Below are 15547 nucleotides of genomic sequence, written 5' to 3' on the forward strand. Positions count from 1 at the left end.
ATCGGAAACCGGTTTTTTCGAGTAGCGATTTTTCGAATAACTCGTAAACCGGTTTTGGAAGGACAGACCGAAACCAGCCCGCACTTTGCTGATATTTTCTTAAATTATATATATCCAGGTATAAAACACTCGATGGATTTGCAAAAGTTAGCTGGTATTTTTATTTTATGGCCTACTAAATTTTTCATGTCTCGGCCTAAGTACTTTTCAAAAAAGTGAGTCTGTTTTTGAGGCTGTTTTAACTTCGTCTCGGTTTAAGGATCGAATAAAATGGACTCTAAACACGAATATCTTTCGCCATTTTTACATCTTTTTATATATAAGGCTCCCCTTTATTAACTTGCTTTTAAAGTTGGTACTTCTGGTCAGTAAATAAAAAATGCATATTTTACGCTTGCAAAGTGAGCTTACCTGAATCGAAAGTCCATTGCGAAAACCACATCATGCATTATATTTGTCACCTATGGATTAATATAACATGCTCATTTGTATGTATGTATGCATGTATGTATGTATATCTATAGTACACTCACCCGAGCTGAAAACTTTCAATTTTGAATTCAATCAGTCAAAAGCGGTAAAGCGGTGCAGACAGCGGTGGCCAAACACCGGCCCCAAACCTAACCCAAAAGGCGCCACATCGCAGCAGTCCATTGAGCGTTGTTGTTCACCCACAACAAATAAAATGCAGACACTCCTACTATATAAACAGACCACTGTGCTGGTACGGGTACTAAAGTTTTATGCACAATATAAACAAATGTGAATGCAAAAATATTGTGGAAAAGATGTGAGTGAGTGAGATGAGAAGGGAGCCATTTTGCTTGTGACAAATTAAAAATAAAGCGTCATATTTATTATGCACAAAAACACAAGTAAATTTGTATTGCATACACAATAAGTGAATGTATGTATTTGTGTGAATGAGGTTGCATATTTAAATAAACCATACAACCATTTTTCTATATATGTTTTTGTTAGTCTTTAAGCCTTTACACTCATATACATATGTATGTATGTAGGTAAGCAATTCATGTGTCGCCATTTGTTGATTTTCCAACTCCCGCATACATACATAAATATGTACGTAAACATGTTTGTATTAGTGTGGTTTTTCTTCATTTATAATTAATAGCAGTACTGGCGCGAACCGTTACCCTTCCCTTACAGCAGCTCAGTTAGCCTAACGGTGATGTGTGTAGTGTGGCAATAGCTGTCCATTGCATGCAACAGTGGATTGTAAAGTCAAGCAAAAACTCCCTGCAGGGAAACCGCAAACTAGTCAGTCAAATTTCACTAGAGGCGTTTTTATAGTTTGGTAATACAAAACCAAAATTTGTGTTAACATTGTAACATCTTGGGCCCTTTTCGAATCTAACAAATAAAAGCAAGCATATCTGCTAACTTAGCTACAGCCAAAGTTATGCAAATGTACATTTCTAACAAAAACGAGTTTAATTTCAAATTGAAAAGGCATTTCTTTGAAAATAACTTAAAATCGCACACATGTAAAAAGCAAAAAGATTGAAAAAATCATGATAGGTACATAGCTTTTTCGTCTGTCGATTTTAAAACTGGTTCGGAAGTAGTACAGAATTTTGGACTAGTTCGGTACTATCGAAAAAGGGATGCAGCGGGAGGCAATTGACACTTCCTAGCCTAGGACATTGCAATGTTAAATTCGCCAGTTCCTAGCCTATGCAAAAGAGAATTAACGCGCACTAGTCATGGTTCGAAATTCTGTAGTACAGAACCAGTTCGGCACTGATGCGTTTCCCGACAGGGCCGACATAAAAAATATAGTATATACACACACACATACATATGCACACATTTCCTTTCATACAAGTGCACATGCCTACACACAGCAATGGCGTCAACCACCGACTATTTACTTAAATAGCAGCGACCATTAAAGTACCCAAGTGGAATTGATTGCAGGCAATGTATCCTACTATTTACCAGGTGACGATGAATAACTCTCACCCAGTTTTTTTTTTAGAAATAAAAGGGTTCTTTATAGATTTTGCAAAAAAAGTATTTTATTGTTAATTTTCCACATATCTTACTTTAATTTTACTTACTAGTTTTAAATTTTCCCAATAAATAAGCGACTTGTATTACGTTACTCCTTTGATACGGAAATAAGTACTTACCAAAAAGTGTACTCAACAAATCAACTTAGCCATGAGCTCCTTATTTACTGCATAGCACAAACGCAAAATGCCGGGCTGTTATCGTTGCAAAAGTTATGTGAGCCGTTTGGTTCACGTGTGGAAGACTGTTTTAGCAGATTTAAATCATAATGGTCAGAAGGAAGAAATAAAACAACTAAGCTTCATATGTCTTTCTGCCCTTCGCCTATACGACGGAATACTCGATAGGTTAGGTTAGGCTCGATGTTTAACACCTTACTAAATATATCTCAACATAAGTTTTGGAAACTAAATTACAAAAAATTGTAGATTCTCACAAAATAAACCATCTCGTCATAAAGAAAAATATTTTAAAAATAGTTCTTGGAAACCGCCATTTTTTGATCTCGTTTTTTATAGAGAATTAAACAAAGATTACGATGGTATAATTATGAATCCCTAATTTACTGGTCTTCACTATGCAAATTAACTTCAAAAAGTTCAACTGTTAATAGCTAAGTTAGCTTTGGAACAATCTTGACCATCTTATATATTAAGGCCGTTTCCTTAGCTTTAAAACGACCCGAGATATAACGATTTGAAGGAGTACATGATTAGTCAGAATCACGAAAAAATTCAAACTTAGACAGATCATATCTCCAAAGAAAAAAGCGAAAAAAATTCCTCGAGCACGTGTTAGCTTATTTCATGTATAGAACCCATAAAAAAATGTGAAGCCAATCGAAAGTGTGACACCAAAATTGGTGTCCGATATGAAAAAGAATGTCTCATATTGTTTCTTTAGTACATCTTATGTTTTCCAGTTCGGCGAAGTACGTTTTTATAAGCCACTATTTGTAGGATCAAAGCAGTATACCCGCTTTATAGAAGATATTTTTGGCAGAAATATATCTTACTCACCCTTGTAGCGCAGCTGGATGCCAGCTCGTTTTAAATATGTCTACATTCAATAGCTATTTTAGACGAAGTCAAAAAGGATCTCGAAGATTAGTAGCACTTTCACTTATGTATATAGCTTCAATAGTTATCGAGTCCGCTTGAAACAATTAGCAGTGATTCGGGAATCGAAAGCATAATAAAAGTGAAAATTCTTTCGAGCTCAGAGCTGTTGGTGTATATGGCAAAATTTTGTGAGTGCTCAGCAGTTACGAGTCTAAAATGAGTTTTTCTTTCGTCATAAATATGATTCTGCGATCAATCAACCAGACTAATGGCGATTTCGTTTCTTGCATAAAATGTTACCATTCCACGGCGCAAAATGTGTTTGATGATACACTCAACCCTATTAAAGGTTTGCCTTCTTGCATTTCACAATATTCTCGTTTTAATCAACCATCTAATTTTCAGGCAGTCATCTACCCTGACAAAGCTTCAAAAGGCAGAGAATGTGCCTTTTTTTCTTACAAGAGTGTTACATTTTAAGAAACGATCATACGAATTTTGCACTGTTTGCCTTTATTTTTGAATCAAACACGAAAAGAGAAAGGAGCAGTCAAAAGATGACATTTTTTCGAAGAAACGAAAACCTTTCACGTAAAAGTAAATGTTTATTAATAAACATAATTGGCGTGCCCTTCTAAGTAGATATGCTCTTTTCTGACCTTTTTTTGGAGTTCATAATGAGGGTTACAACTGAGCATTCCGAGTCTGTTTTGACTCTAAAATGGTTCCGGTTTCACCAGAATTTTAAGTGAAAAATTAATTTTCCCTTCTATCAGTTTTCATATTTACAAAAACAGTATTTTTACTTACATTAGCTGTTAGTGTCATTTTTCCTTTAAGGTCCTCTTTTCTATCCATCTGGATCTTTTCTTGAATTAGAATCCGATTTGTAATGAGTTTTCAGAAAATTATCCACCCTCCTATGCAATTTATATTACTGGTCTCATTAAGCAAAATATTTTATGTACATTTCTTAAAGCAGACAAAACGCACGTCCAACTTCGTTATTAATATCAGCTCCTAAATTCATGCGCCAGGTGTACGAAGGTCGGTTTCACCCGAACTTAGACCTCCTTATATGAATAGGAATTAGCTATCTTTCTTTCTACTCCACAAACCATTCACTTCCCTGCTGGGTCATAGCGGTGCCTGTGATATGGCCTAGTCACTCTGGCATCCTTACTCGCCCATTTGCTAGTGGCGATATGCAAACAAGCGTAAATACATTCACACGCACAAATTAACGCATGCATATACAAATACACATACATACATACGTAAATAAATAAAGTATTGAGGTGCACTTATGTGTGTTGCATGTATTTCCTACTGCATGCAGCTTTGATAAGTTTTAACCGTAAAGTGTCGTTTATTTCGATATTATTACCGCAGGCACGCAAAGCTAAATATGTACCTCTGAAAATGGGAATGATTGAATGGGAATGGCTTGTAAGGTGGCTAAATCGCATGGACGGAGTTTTTGCATTAAAATATGTATATATAAAAGTAATTGTAGATGGAACTTATAATAGAGCACTAACTACTATATACATAACTTTGCTTCCCTTTTTATTTTCTTTATGCTAGTTTCATTTCTTAAAATCATAAGATACTGGATTTTATTCAGCCGCTTTTATTGCATTCGAAGAAGGTACTCAAAGTGTTTGCCAACATCGCAATGCAAAACTTTTCTTGTGATAAATGATAAAAGCAATAATTTCGTTTCTTTATATTACGTACTCATTGCGTCTTAAACTCGAGTTTAAGGTTTTAAGTTTCAATCAATATGTGTGTGTTGCTGTGCTCCCCGTAAAAAGGTTGCATTTTGCGTGTGAGAAAAAAACAAAAAAAAATTTCAGCTTTTTCAACTCATGATTTCACTAGCTTATTTGCCACTTATTATATTAATTTTAATAAAATTGTTAAACAGGAATAATCATTACAAAATATGAATCAAAATCCGCTGAGTAACACTCTCCCTTACGCTTCAACAAGGGCAGAAAATGTTGCACTTTTGTCGAGCCAAAGGGCAATATGCTGACAAAAGAACTCGCAAATTTGACAGCACTGGCAAAGGCAAGAATAATTGCAACATTACAGCGACAAAAGAAAACACCATCAGTATTCATGAGTACGGTTTAATGTTCAACATCTAAAAGTCCCATAAACTTGAGTTAAATGCGTAATGAGATCATATCGATGGCTGAAAGGAAGAGCAGAAAATTTTTAAACAACGCTCTATCGCAGAAAACTTCGCCCTACTTCAGAATTTGATTGAAAAAAGCCCTATCTCGCTGCCTTATCTGAGCTGCCGATTCAAAATCGCCCTATCTCTCAGCTTATTTTCAATGTATTTTCGTTTGAGATATGACGTTTTTGAACCGAATTCTGAGATAGGGTGTTTTCAATAAAATTTCATAAACCAGTCTTTGATAAAAGTTCAAAAACAGCATCAAAAACTCATTATTATGATTCCGTAGAAATTTTTGGTTTTAATATTTTTACGCAAATTTTTTAAGGTTAAACTGTTTTGTCATGGGATGGGATTATTTTCAAAAAAATCTTTAAGAAACTATGTATTTTGATTCATAAAAAACTCCTTTTTTGGAGGTATTTTCAAATCGGTCCAGCTCACGTAAATCTTAATATTTTTCCGAAATATTTTGGTGGAAATCTTAAAATGTAATAGATTTTATAATTCCAGTGGAAAAACAATACCGATTTTTTTTCTGTATGGATTGATGCAGTCTAATGTGTAAATCAACATGTGTAAATGTATTAGTTAGATCGGGTGTGAATCGGTAACAAAGTTCGCGGCGAGTAAATTTTTCTTTCATGAAAGGAAATAGCTCCACAAAAGGTGTTTTTGATTTATTTTATTTGAAAAAACTTATTCGGACTTATTCATGTCAAAATTAAGTTCATACTTAAAGTAACTTGCGGCTTTTTGACGTAATTTTTAATGGGTTATCTGTCAAAAACGCTATAACTTACTTTTAGTACCAACTTAATTTTAACTTAACTTAATTTAAACGCCCTATTTTTTTCGGTGGTAGCATACATCGATGTTTCGCCGCCTCTATCTATGAAGTGAATAAAATTTCAGTAGCTCATGAGGATAGGAAATTTTTGACAAAGGCATAGAAAATTTTGACAATCGCAAAGATTGTTGATGTGTATAATTTCTCGTGAAATAAAAGCTTAAATTGATGAATTGCAATCAACGATGGTAGATGTGTTCTTAAAATATTAATTTCACTTCAATTTGTAATATTTTGTTCCGCATAAATCTGCGGTTATAAAAGATTTACTGCTGTCAAAAAATATTTCATTTCACACAGCAGACTGGCAAAACTCTCTCAACATACTAAAAATATTATTCAACAGCTTTCCCCATAGAACTTTGTTACCGATTCACACATGCCCTTAATTTTTTATTTTTACTGAATTCAAGTATAAAGTTTCCTCACAAATCTATAACAGGCTAAAAAATAAGAATAGGAAAGGAAGGAGACAAAGCACATACGAATGCACCAAGAAGCGAAAGGACGCCGCGTTGTAACTGACAATTAACGCAAAGTAAAAATGTGTAACAACTTCATCGACCTGGCAGCAGCAGCAGCAGCCAAAGAAAATGTCAACTCAAAGACTACATATAAATACAGCAATATTTTTGTGTCATTACAAATGACACTTGACTGTAATTTATGCATAGTTGACATTGTTTTTGTTGTTGTCGTTCAAGTTGCGGCACATTTCGCAATGTATTTATGTTTGGCAGAATTAAAAAAAACATTGCAACTTACAATTTTAATTAGGCATCAACTGAGTGTAAGTATGTTAAAAATTATTTGCCACCGAGTGGAACCGGGACCCAACTTGTCATTTCCATTCATTAATGCAGACAAAATAGCTTAGTACATACATACATACACAATGCACAGAACGCTGTGCAGCACTGCCGCAGTGGAAGAAGAAAATGTGTCGCAGAATGTTGGCATGCAGAGTGCATAAGAATCGCCAACAAACTGTTGTACTGTCACAGTGCCAAGATGCAAAATTGTTTGCCGTAAGACTAAAAGAAGCGACAATAAATGTTGCATGAAACCACATTCGCACACGTCTATATTAGTTGCTTGCTCGCTTGCTTGTTTGGTGGCAGATATTACTAGTTGTTATTCGACATTTATTTATTGAAGGCGCGGCAATTAGTTGATGCAACAAATGCTGCCAGCACAATTTTAATTCGAAAACGATGCGCAGGGGATTAAAATGTTGAATTGCACCTAAATATAGCTAAAGTTTTGGCAAATTCGACACGTTTCGAATAGTTTATTCATGCACAAGCGGGTCCTTTATTCAAGAACGAAGAAATGAATGTATTACTTATAAACAAGTTTATTCAAGAAACTTTTCGCGTAATCCTATATATAGACACTTACAATTTGTACATGTGTATTAATTACTTCGTAAGAAGTAAAAGATTAAATATATGTATGTACATATGTATATATATTATTATAAATAAAATTCTTGGATTTATAAAAGAAGAAACGTTAGACTAAATGGCGACGCACTTCAGCTGTATCTAGATGAGAAGGCGTTTGAAAGGGCGAATCACACATGTTACTAGTTCGACCATATTCATTTTATAAGGAGAATACCTGTCAGAATTCCAAATTTCTACCAATTTCCTGGAGTCATCTTTGGTAACGAACTGGACTAGTGGAAATAATCGTCAGGGGCCAAATACAGGCATGCCCACGCCTCTCTTTCTTACCTATCGGCTTACTCTTTCTCTCTCCCATACAGGTGCGCGTCGTTGGAGCTTTGTGCTCGAGTACCTCTTCGTTGAAATGATAATCTTCGAAATCTTCGCGATCGTACTACAGGTTACTATAGGTAATACGGACTGACTAATTTTAAAACATGTTTTTGCTGTGACTCTTCTAAATCGAGTTCGGGGATGTGTGCGTTAAATAAATCCCTGAAAACTGAGTTCCTTCTCTCTCCCTTATTTTCCTCTGAAATTATGCTTTTTTATTTTTGCATTTCATATTATTTCCATAGTCTGCAAGTATTCGTTTGTTACATATGTATGGGTCGGCTGTATTGATGCCACTGTGGCGGGGAGTAACAAAGACCAAGAAAAAGGAAATTGTAATGAGAACTAACCCTGTCTTAAGGAGTGAGCTTTAACTGATTACGGGGCACAGTGGGAATGGACGGACTACATTCTATTCCCCTCAAAAAAAACGATTAGAATTGATACACCGAGTTAAATTGTTTCAAATTAAGGAATACCATGCATGGAACAGTAATTAATAAATTAATGCAGTGTTCAGTATTACTGATAAATTATTTGAACACTTGAAAAGCATTCGCTGCAATTTGATTTACGTACTTCAATTTTCTCTCACATAGCTACAGGTATTTTCCCACCCACTAAATGCAACAGCCAGACAGTGTATGTATGTATACTAACGCTTGACTGCTCGACGCTGACATTATCGATGACGATGCCGACGACAATTGTTTGCTTACTGAAATCGCATCAACTTTGCATACGTGCAAATATTTGCAAAAGAGCCCACGCCACCGATTTACCTAAATACACACTTACACATGTACATACATACATACATCTATAGATATGTATAAATGAACAAACACCAGTAAGTATTTAAAGTGGTAAATGCAGCCAGACGCCTTGCCCTTTTGTAGGCTATGTACTTACTTGCATTAGCTGGACGCTTGGTTAGGAGCGTTTGCCGTTACTGCAGCTGCACATGTGTGGTTCTGGAATTTGCTGGCGGTAATGGCACAAACAGCGAACTGCTTAAATAATTCAATAAATTCGATTGAAGTTTACTCATTTGCAACTGTTGAAATTTTCGAATGTTATTTGCGCAAGAACTCATCTACATACTAGTACATATGTATGTATGTATTCGTATTTAAACAATCGAGTGTAGGTGTGGATGTATGTATGTGCGTGTTGCTGATGGACGTGCCCGTTTTTCGACCGCCGACGTTCGTGTGTGGTTGTCGAGTTGAGGTTGTGAACAGCAATCCTCTGACTTGCATTAGTTTAGATCAGTGATTCCCAAAGTGGTCCAGGAGGACCTTTCAGGGTTCCACAGGAGACTCGACGGGGGGTCTACGTTGGCGTTAAAAAAATAAGGGGGGTCCACGAGTTGTAAGTAGGGGTCCACGAAAATGTATCTGGCTTCGATAGTAAAGAATCAAAATGATTGCTTGAAGCCTCTTTATTTAACTCGAACATTTTTGGAGTTGTGTATAAGTGCTCCTGACGCAAAGCTGCACTTACCGTCACTTTGTGTCTCCATAGGTGGCGAAGCCTTAAAGGCCACCTGCAGACTAAAAAGAAACGGATGTTGGTATAACACTGAGTGGGCGAGCAGGAAATTGCTGGCCGCAGAGCTTTGAGCACTTGTGTCTATAATGCTGAGCCCCCTGACGGGGAATGCTGGTTTAGTTCCAGAACTGAGCCCGAACGCGCACACTGACTCTGCGCCAGGATCTGGGATCTTTTTCGAAGTCAATGGGGATAAACTTCACATTTCTCTTACAGAATATGCTTCGGTCTTCCAGCTGAAGTATTTGCAATCCTCAAAGCCATCGACTACGTGGTGGAGAAAAGTGGAAGGGAAGGAGTTTACGTGTCTGCACTTAAGGCATTGGCCAGCCCTCTATCTAAGTACTTCCAAACTAGTTCGACAATGCAAGTCTCCACTAAATTATGTTGACAAACATAACCAGCTCGCTCCACTCTGGGTGCCAGGTCACTCGGGAGTGCCTGGCATTGAGACATCTGACCATTTGGCCAGAGTTAGCTTATACCACGCATTCCTCGATCCGCAACCAGTTATAGCACTCTCCACATCGACCATCGAAGCCACCATCAGAAACTGGGTGAAAACTTCGCTCAGCAACTGGTCACTTCACATGCAAATGATAACCTCATTTGCCCACCCTGCCTTGAAGAGGATGAGACGGTGGAAGACTTTTTGTGCTTCTTTATCATCGGTTTTTCTAGACTCGGTCTTTTCGATGTGTCAGTTTCTGAATTTAAGGTTTGGCGTAAAAAGCTTTGCGCTTTTTTTGTTTCAAGTTCTGTGTTTTAAAAATGCGGAGCGATAAAAATAAAAAATGATGCCTCGTCAATACAAATAAACTATTTTACAAATACGTCACATGCAAATTCAGGAGCGAGCCGAACATGAGAGGAGTTTATGGAGTGCTCTTAAAAAATATAACTCCTTAGGGCGAGATGGAACTTTGATGGCTTTACGAGCTCTGTTTTTTTTTTTAACTTGCAACTGGGTAGTCACATTATTTTAATAAATGGAACGCAAGAAAATATTTTATTTTTATTTTTGCCTCTCCAAACTTAGTTTTGGAACTCACCCACGATGCAAATTTTTTTGATGAGCTTTGGGAATATGTCAGACCAGTAAAGTTTTCAAAGGGGTCCACGAGAAAAGCAAGTTTGGGAACCTCTCCTTTAGATATACATACGTATATACATATGCATACATATAACATATGTGTGGTAGCGTCAAGATTTGGACAGCTTAAAATATACACACATACATATAAATAATTGATAAACTATGCATGATATGCAAATATCGGACCACTTTATCCTCAACACCGATGCATCTATTTACCCACTTTTCCGTCGACTACTGGACGCCACTGTCTACCTCTGCATCCCAGCAATTTGTCAGTTGCATGCAGTGTTGCCAGATTTTTTATTTTTTCAAAAACTGAAAATCTGCAAAAAAAACTGTGTTTTCAAACAAAGAAACTGTGACCTTCAAAACAAAGAAGAGCTCTTAAAAAATTTAGTGTTGATAATATCTTTCAACATGCAATTTAAATTATACAAAATCAGACATTATGAACTGAAACATTTAAATCACATTTCAGGTTCATTACTTTTTCTATAAAGCATTGTTAGTTTTTGTAAAAATTCGAGGGGAAACCTCAACTTTAGTACTACATCTGAAGCATTTTTTTTAAGAAATCTTTTGTTTTTAAAATAACAAAGAGTGCTGCAATTTCTATTTCTGTATGGCATATTTTTTACTTTAATCACATTAGATAATTTGGGAAAACATTCTTAGCACATTTGCTGTGCTTGAAACAGTTTGTTTCACAAGAGGAAAAGCTGCTCCTGCATAGCCCCTTTTTATCTTAAAAATTTAAAAACGTAAAGTTAGAACTATGTATCTGGCCACATTGGTTGCATGCCGCTTGATTTGAAAGCATTTCGCAACTAAACTCAAATCGCTATCAACTGCTTTGGCCTCGCATTAAATTAATTAAATTTCTATGCTTAATTTGTTGTTCAAGTTTAGAAGTTTCATTAAAATGTTGTAAACAAAGTTTCAGTTAATTGTTTGGCCAAGTGGTCGGTCAAGCCAGGACTTAGTGAATTATAGGTTGGGAGTGGGTGCTGGCTATCCTCGGTGTTGGTGTGTGTGTGCGCTGCATTATTGGAAATTAATTGTTTGAAAGAAAGCACTTTTGACTATCTCCCTGGGCATGTAAATTGCATTTGATTTGTGTGCTTTACTGCAGCAAACTACACATAGGCTGCAGTGTCAGACCCCGAAGAGACATTCCACATTTTATACTCAAATTAGAAAATTTCAAAATACATGCTAAGTAGCAATATACATTTTTTTTTGGTGCACTCTTTGCTAATCCTGCTTTGTGGCTCATTAAAATTATGAAAACATGCGACAGCTGTCTGTCTGCTACGTAGACGTGCAACATGTTCGCGTTTATGAGAAAAGCTAATTTATTGGCACATTTGGCGTTGCAAGCAGGCGCACTATTTTCCTGTCTCTCGCTGCGCCGCATACCTACTTACTGTAAAGCGCATCGTCTGAAAGGGCACACAAATTGTTGCATATTAATTTCTTAATAAATTGCCGCTTGCAAAACGCCCAGCTGCCAGACAGAGCAGGTTGTCCTACAAACTTCAATTCTTCGTGTTTTTATTTTTTGTAAGCAATTTCATGTACACCAATTACGCCATTACAGCTTGTTTCCCGGTGTTGCTAGCATCTTTATAGACGCGTCTGGAAGGCATCTCCCGCAGCGCTGAGCGCAAAGTTCTTGGGGCACCCACCATTCGCTTGGATCCGCACTGCAGCCGCGTCCATTTTGGTACCGCTCAATTAGCATGCATTTTCATGTTGCATGCCACATTTTTATGTTTCTGTAAACATAAAGAAACATTTTGTGGCTTATCCTTTGGCTGTCAAATGATTTACATTGCAATCTGTCGCGTTTTAGAGTTATTTTGGGTGTGGAGTTGTCTGGTAGTATATCTTTGGTTATTTGTCGGTTGGTTAATAAGCAAAAGTGACATGCGACAAGACGCCGGAATATTGGAAATTATGACTTCTTCAGTCACTCTGTTGCATTTGAAGTTAAACTGTAAAACTAATGTCGTGTAAAATTTTTTAGAAATAAAGAAGTGAGGCAAATCGCATATGGAAAAGATACATTCTTATTTGTGTATATTTTTTGTTATAAAGTTAACCCTCTGAATGCTGGGTAAGATCTACACATATCTTTTACAACAATGAAGTATTTTTGGGTTTCTTTGTCGAACAATGAAAAGCTCTATACACAATAATTATCAGCCTCTTAAACGATGTATATAAAGTCTTATCGGGCATGTGAAGGGCAAAAGGCCACTGTCAATAAATTGATAGGATTTCAGAAGTTTGATTTTAGAATACCCTAAATCTGGAAAATATCTTCGAGAAAAAGATCAGCTTGTACCATTTATTTGTCGATTACAAAACCGCTTTAAACAGCACAAAAATAAGTTGCATTTGTGCCTCGATGTCTAAGTTTATGTCCTCGGCTTTAAAATATTTATCTTTTAACAGGGTGTTCATAAGAGCATCACATTGAATTGGTTTCAGATCATAATTTGTGTAAGCCTTTCATGGCTCCAGTCTGTAATTTGAAGTTGTTTCTCACGTACATACTGCCGCTACTAGAGGTAGGTAACTCAGCACTGTGCTGAGTTACTGTGCTGACTCTTAGAACTGTGCCGCACGCTCAGACTCACCTCTGAAAAAATTTGTAACTCAGTAACTCAGTTTATGTGCTGACAATGTATAGCTCAGTGTGCTACAGAGTCGATATGGTAACTCAGTTGATGTGCTGACACTTGCATAGCTCGGTGCGGCTTGCATTGTTTAGAACTGTGTCGATGTGGTAACTCAATTGATGAGCTCACACATTCACACAATATGCGCGTTCCTTATCTCCCAGAAATAGTCAGAAAAAGTCCGAAGTAGTCAGATTTAGTCCAAAAAGCGTTCCTTAACTCGGAAATGACAGCAAAAATGAGAGAGCAACGCCCAGTGAGAGTGACTCTCATCAGTCCGAAGTAGTCAGATTTAGTCAGAAGAATTTTTTCTGGCAAAATCCTGAAAAGTGTCAAACTCAACTGAATTTAAATTAACGGAAATTAAAGAATACGCAAAAAGTGTGAATAATCTAAAAAGTAAAAGAAATGAATTGAAATTGGAAGGAGGCAAAAAATAATTGATATAACAAGTGTTTATTGTGCTTGTGCTTGTGTGAATGTGTTTTGTATATACATTTCTGTTCTTATTTGACGTTAGCTTTGTTGTTGCCATTCTTTGGACTAAAAATTTGGTTTTTTGCGTTCCTTTACTTTTCCTGTTACTCTCTTTTAGTGAGCGCATTTTGCTTACGCTCTGGCATTTTGACACTTTTCAGATGTTAGTCCAAAAAGATAAGGAATGAACCTAATACGATCTTCCAAAGAGTACCATAATAGATGGCATCACTAGACTAACCATCAATTGAATATACGACTACCAAATTTAAAAAGAAGCAAGGCGAATAGCCAAGTTATGCATACTTGCACTGCTATACCATTTTTACGTAAAAATCAAAACCAAACAGAATTCTACATGTGAAGTGCTGTGCGTTGGGTAACCTCTTACATGCATAGCCCATTTAACAGATTCTTATGTGACAACTCTCAAGCAAAACTAAGTAGGGAATTATTTTGCAAATGAACTCACCAGTTGAAATCAGCTTTGTAAAATTTTTCCGGCCAGCTACGAACAGAAGCTAAGGATAACCATTTCTAAATCGATTTCGATTACTAACATCATCAATAATTTCGATGTACATACCAATTGTGCGATAGCACACTTGTGCCAGCTCACTGTGCTGACTCATTAAAGTGAGTTGGAGTTACTGAGTCAGCACACGAAAATTTACAGAGTTACCCACCCTTAGCCGCTACGTCCTTCTGATGTCGCATGTTGCACAAGCAATGAAAAACTTTTTGTTTAAGCAAATAGTTAAAATACATACTCGCCTACTACATGTAATTAAACAAACGCCAGTTGGCTCACATCCCCTACCTCCCTCCGGTCACCGTCATTGCGGCGTGTCACATCGGATACTTGTATGGGCGCCACTAATAAGTTTTGGATTTGAACGCGTGGTAAATTAAGCCAAACACCGCAACTGACACACAGCTTTACACAACCGAACCAGCGTTCTCCGCCGCACGCAAGTCCAATCGACCAACTTCCAATTTTCCCGCCATCCTAGCTGTCTAATGTGCCACATGGTAGTAAATAACAAGCAGCTTAAACTCATTGCATGCAACGTACCTACTTGTAGGTAGAGCATCAACTGTATTCGACGACGAATGCGAGAGGGGGTGGGGGGGGCAGCAGCGTGGAAGCGATAGCAGACGCCCACCTGTGGTCACAGCGCCCCATAATTTGGCATCAAAATGTGTTGGGCCACCATTAGCAACCATTTGCTATTTGGCATTTATGTATGCAGTGTAGCAACAACAACACAGAAATGGAACAGCTCCCCGCCAGTTACACCGCTCAGCATGCAACATTGACACTTGGCCAAATGCATTTGTTGTCTGAATTGGCTCTCGCCTGCACGCTCGGCGGCTGGCCAACCTCTAAGTCTATTTACATATGAATATGTATTTGTAAATATGTATTTGTATAGTAGGTGTATGTGTCGGCTTTGCACATTGCACAAAAACTGCTCCACCCCAGCACCGCCGTCCCCACTACTAAGTGCACAAACACTATAGAACAAAAACAACCAATAAAATAATTATTGCATTTGCACTGGCATTGACTGCATTGTGTTGGCTGTGAACAACTGTACCGTCAGCCCAGCCACAACAACAATAGCAGAGAGTGATTGCATATCATTCGACATTAGGTGCGAGATAGGCATTAGAAACGCACCCGCGCCCGCGCCCGCACCCGCGCCGCCGCCGTGCTCCGATTCAAACATGGCAAACTAGTCAGTCCGAACGACAGGCTAGCTGTTGCAAGTGCAGTGGTCATGTGGCAGCCACAGTGGCAGCA

The 15547-nt window shown here is 37.4% G+C and overlaps 1 long non-coding RNA gene across 1 annotated transcript; it reads right to left on the reverse strand.

Moving 5' to 3' along the window:
- Positions 1-13145: 13145 nt before the first annotated feature.
- Positions 13146-14423, reverse strand: LOC118734541. The gene is made up of 3 exons (XR_004992390.1): positions 14327-14423; positions 14213-14261; positions 13146-13223 (listed from the first exon to the last, which is right to left on the reverse strand). It is a non-coding gene; the product is annotated as an uncharacterized LOC118734541 (long non-coding RNA).
- Between the last annotated feature and the right edge of the window lie 1124 nt (positions 14424-15547).

This window comes from Rhagoletis pomonella, unplaced genomic scaffold (assembly GCF_013731165.1).
Source record: "Rhagoletis pomonella isolate Grant_MI unplaced genomic scaffold, Rhpom_1.0 Rhpom_scaffold_00002, whole genome shotgun sequence".
In the NCBI taxonomy this organism is placed as follows: Eukaryota; Metazoa; Arthropoda; class Insecta; order Diptera; family Tephritidae; genus Rhagoletis; species Rhagoletis pomonella.